Raw genomic sequence first — 5,392 nt, 5'->3', positions numbered from 1 at the left:
GGATCTATGATGACAACAGGTATCTGAGGACGTTGACTGACTTGAGCAGATGTGATCTGAGGTCCAGATATGAGGACCTCGTGAGACCCATGAGGATTTCAGAGCCTGCCTGGCACTCTTCCTCTTCAAAGAGGATGAGAACTGTGCAGTTTGGCATCAGATTCTGAGATTTTTCGAAAAAGGCCTCATAACAGTACCCATACTTGGTTTGATACTTTCTTCATTGCTTTCTATTTTCAAAGAGATTGAAATGATTCCAAGTGATAGGGAGACAGCCTTTACTATAGGAGTAGGCACATATATCAGGTAGAGATGACTGTAGGTGCAAATGATATACTCAAAAAATATCTAAGAACTGATGAATTCGAACGTGGTGCTCATTCCTAGTCTCGGTCGATGTACCCTTGCACATATGTGGTAAAGTGTCAGGAGCGGCTTTTATGGCTCATGCCAGTAGTCCCAAGAATATTGGAGGACAATGACTGCCCTCGCCCTTTACCCAAAGTTGTGTAAAGGCTGACGTATAACAAATAATTCCAGGATCATTCAATTTAGATAGAGGGAAAATTGAAATGGTCTTTCCTGTTGGAGGCTGGGTAAATTCTAGATAATAATGGCTAGGTGATAAGCCAGGGCACATGTTTGAGACATTCCCTAGTTTTATTGGTGTTATTCAATTATGTCTTAGCTGCCAAAATCTTCCAGAGCATGTTGTGTTTACCTATCTCTCTCTCTCGCATGGAAACCATCTCAGTTGATCCATCATGGAAATGACATTTGGGCTTTGCTTTCTGTTATTTCTTGTTGTTGTTTCTGTTTTCCACCTGTGTACATTCTTCCTCTTATTGCAGCTCTCACACAGATGCACATCATCTCTTCTAACAAAATTTCCATGTTACCCAAGATCTATGAAAACAACTATTCCTTTAAAAAACAAGGAAAGATATTTCTAAAGAACATGTTGCTAGCTGGTAGACCCACAGTCCTGATAATGGAGCAGACACGCTAACTCTCCAATGAAACAAGAACGAACTACACACTGAATCTTCTTAATATCCTCATGATGAACATAATTAATTCAGAACTGACACACACACACACACACACACACACACACACACACACATATATATATATATATATATACATATATATATATATATATATATATATATCTTACTACTAACAGACTTTTAGGAAGCAGGAGCATAGGACTTTTGGTAACACTTGCTGGATACACAATTTCTAAAGCTATGGTTGACGCTTGAATATCCAATCAAGGACATCATGTAATCTCAGATTTGTAGTACAACATACTCGATAAAAAGCAACCCATGAGTATTTGACCACGGGCTAGTCAGTTAGTGAGTAGAAAACATCTTCTTTTCATCAGATTTAACCTGAAGCATGGTAGATGATTCCAACGCTCTTCCAAGTGGAATACTTGAGTTCCATGAATCGATACATGGTAACATACATATAGACAAAAAGGCACCTTTGGATTCCCCTCTCTTCCAAGATGAGGTTGCATGGCAGGGAAGAAATCTAAAGTCAATTATGGAACACTCTGTTGGATAAACATGAGAGAATTCCATGCACAGAGGACAAATTTCAATGACACCCTGAAATCTCAAAGATACCATAGGGCTTATTGACTTTCACCTCTGTGCAACTTGTTCATTTTGACTTTGAGAAACCAGGAGTTAAGAATGACCATACTGTACAGTATGACTCATGGCTAATGCCCTGGTGGTAGCTCCAACAGCTGTCAATGAGATGGTAGTAACAATGGTGGCTGTAGTTCCAAGATCCCTTTTCTGTCTGAAGAGAGTCATAGCGTGAGGGGCATCAATGGGCACAGGCACCCAGCGAGGCATGCGAGTAACCAGGGCATACCTAAATTTACTAGCATTCCAGCATTGGGCAAAAAAGCAAGTATCATTACCACAATTACTTGACTCTATCTGGCTAATAATGAATAAAAATGGGGGATATAGACAAACAGGTGTGGGCTTATAGGAAATATTATGAGAAGCCTTAACCCCTCGTTGGAACATCCTGCGTCAGTTCTAGAACTAGCAGTGGTGGTGTCCGAGGTCTGAGTAAGTTCAGGAGACCATTGCCCCCAGGGGCGAGACGTGCTCCATGCCAATTGACTAACTCCATGTTTTCCTCCAATTTTGAAATTCATTTAAGGTTATTAAATTATTTTTTTTCCTTTTTTCTTAAATTTTTCATCAATTACACTTTATTCATTCTGCATCCCCCCATTAGCCCCTCCCTCCTCTCCTCCCAATCCCACCCTCCCTCCTCCCTCTGCTTGCATGCCACTCCCCAAGTCCACTAATAGGGGAGGATCTCCTCTCCTTTCTTATTGTAGTCTGTCAGTTCAGACCCTGAATAATCATTAAGCCAATGTAGCTCATGCCTTTGTTGTACATAAAGGAATTAATGCTCAACTAAAAGGAAGCTTGATGGTGTTCAATCAGAGGATTGACCTCTTGTAGGAGCAAATAGATACCCTATGGCAAATCGCTCAACCTGGCTGTCAATGAAAGTATGCTGGACTTTGTGTCACTAGCATACAACATGAGAATTTTTCCTGTGCTGCAAATCTGTCTAAACAATTGTCGAGCTATATTTTAGATAATTGGACTGGAGAATTCGATACTACGATGGAGCAGCTGAGAGTGGCCATTGTCACAGTAAATTCTACCAGAGTGGACGCAGGACTAGCCACAGGATTATCAACATGGATTGCTGCAGCAATGAACCATCTGAAGGAATGGGCGGGCATGGGAGTGTTAGCAGGCCTTCTGGTTTTGGTCTCCTTGGTTTGCCTGTGGTATATATGCAAGATTAGAGTCTCACAACAGTGTGATGCAGCCATGATCATTCAGGCCTTTACAGCCATGAAGCAGGACATTCCCCCAAGCATGGTTGGATACCAGAAAAAGCTAAAATGATAAGCTCAGGATGCGAGGCTAAGCACTGCACTCAGGGTCAGCCGCTTTGGACCCAGAGAAGACCATGTCTGATTGGATGCAGGTTGATGCCCCAGGTCCTGCCTCTGAGAAAAAGGTATCGTACGGGTCTGATGCTCTTTGGGTGGATGACACCTAAATGAACATCTGTACAAAGTCCCAATTTATTTCTAATATCAGAGATCAGACCTCTACTCTTGCCTGATGCGTCTAAAACAAAAAGGGGGAACTGTAGAGAGCTGCGGAATGCTATGCCTTAAAGATGGAGCTGGTTTCCGCCTTTCACCTTCCTGATGGTGAGTGCTCTCTGTCACGAACAACTCCACATTTGGCTAAGGCCGAGGATCTGGCTTGCTTCCATGTATGTGGACCTATCTGCATTGCCCCCGTGGCACGCCTGGGTTGGCTACCCAGAGGCTATTTAAGCTGTGGGCTGACTTTCCCCAGGGCCCGAGGATTCTTCAATGTTCCTGAATAAACAGCATTGAAAAAAAAAAAAAAAAAAGAATGACCATACTGCAATGCTATAGGCAGTGCCTCTTCTTTGCTTTGTCCAACTTCCCTGCTGCCCACTGAGAGGCGTCCACACTGTGTTTGCTGGCACTTGCAAAGATGCTCTCACAGACAGCTTCTGAGGAAGTCATCAGAAGAAGAGAAATCCTTGCCACAGTGGCTAAAATCTGAGGGGATTGGAAGGGAGGAAATGAATTCAATAGTTGGTTCTGGGAAAGACTGAACTGCTGGCAGACTTGAAGGTCGGGACACTTTAGAAAGTCAAGGTTGCCTAGACGCATTTCCTTTTCTGATAACCTTCATACTTATTATGTTGCAGGCTAAAACTTGGAGAGGTGCTTCCCTTCTGTCAGGACAGGTAAGTGACGCTGCTTCCCATTGTGTCTTTTGTTTGTAGACAGGCTGCATTCTCGCCTGACGAAATATTTACCTACTGTGTACCACAAGAGATGAGAATTATTTAACGTCCCTCTCATGGCTAAACAACCTAGGCTTCGTCTTGCCTCTTGATGGTGGAACACTTGCTATGGCCCTGGCATTGTAGGGGACTTAGCTAGGTAGACCAAACCCAAGCAAGTGACAAGGATACTAACTAATACCATTAGTATTTTGAGGTGCATTTGGAAAACCAACAGTTGGGTGAAGTTATTGGCATATTTGACTTTCTTTTGAAGCTACCATTGAAGCTTCCAATTCTAAATAATATATCCAGAAGTACTAAGAAAAGCCTTCTCCCAGCTCCTTCCCTTATCGACATTCATGCTCAAAGAATTAAACTTTTATTTCTGCCCTGACAGGTGTGGAACCCAAAGGAAGATGATAGGGTGTTAGGAGTCTAGACCCCTAGAGCACAGAACAATAACCCTCACAAATTTCATCTATCATTGATCCTCTGGCGTGGATACTAAGAGAGCAACCCATGCGTTTTCACTTCCTTGTAAGTAGCATGGAAACATGCAATCTTGCCCTCTAAAATTCAGGTGAATTGCCATAAAGTTTTCAAAAACCCAAACAGAGCTGACAATGAACCATATTTATTCTTTTTATAAATGATTATGGATTATGTTGAGCCAGAAATCTAGTTGTCCATTGTCAGAACAAAACAAAACAAAACTAAGAATATTTTTGGTATTAAATGCAATGCCTTCCTTCATCTTGGAACCTGGGTGGTGTTGAGTTCATTTGAAGAAACATGACATGAGAGGTGATAAGAAGAGAAGGTTCAGGAATCAGGCACACAGAACCCAACTCCTGTCCCTGTCAATGTCCTGTGGGATACCTGGTGATGTATATGGACCAAAATATAGCTTGGCCTGTGTGTTGCTTTTTGTTGTCCAAGGAAATATGGAAGGAGCTGGTGGTCATGGGACATACATCACAAAATCCTCCAGAGCATTGACAATTGCAGGACAACTGGAAGGCTCAATACTGTTCACTGTAAGATGGAGAGGAACATACATGGAAGACAGGGAACCTGAGGAGGAAGTGTAAAGGCGGGTTAACATGAAGAGCATAGAATCAAAACCGCAAATTAGGATGTTGAAAAATCTTATCTAGATAGGAAAAAAGTCATTTTGCTTTCTTGAATGTTTTCTCTATTCTTACCAAATCTTTGTTGTAAAGATTAAATACATAAATTCAAGGAACATTCACAGGTACCCGATTTGGGGCCAGTGACACCCACCAAAGGCAATGTGTTGACCTCTATTTTTCTCATATGGTGTCAAAGGGGAAAGGCTCTTTAATCCTGTCCTCTGTGTTTCCCCAGAACCTTTGACAGAATGAGCTACATGCCTCCTGCACAGTTTTGAACTTCCTTGTCAAGGCCCAGGAGTCTAGCTCTCTGGGATTTCACTTGGTAGGTGAAAACTCATGTGTTGAGCGAAGGCCTTTCT

General features: G+C 42.2%; 1 non-coding gene across 1 annotated transcript; it reads left to right on the top strand.

The window, feature by feature from the left end:
* LOC132647715 (small nucleolar RNA SNORD109A) lies at positions 1-65 on the top strand. The gene has a single exon (XR_009586059.1). It is a non-coding gene; the product is annotated as a small nucleolar RNA SNORD109A (small nucleolar RNA).
* Positions 66-5,392: the final 5,327 nt, after the last annotated feature.

Source organism: Meriones unguiculatus, chromosome 14 (genome assembly GCF_030254825.1).
Source record: "Meriones unguiculatus strain TT.TT164.6M chromosome 14, Bangor_MerUng_6.1, whole genome shotgun sequence".
NCBI lineage: Eukaryota > Metazoa > Chordata > Mammalia > Rodentia > Muridae > Meriones > Meriones unguiculatus.
This window is presented reverse-complemented; position numbering and strand designations above follow the sequence as displayed.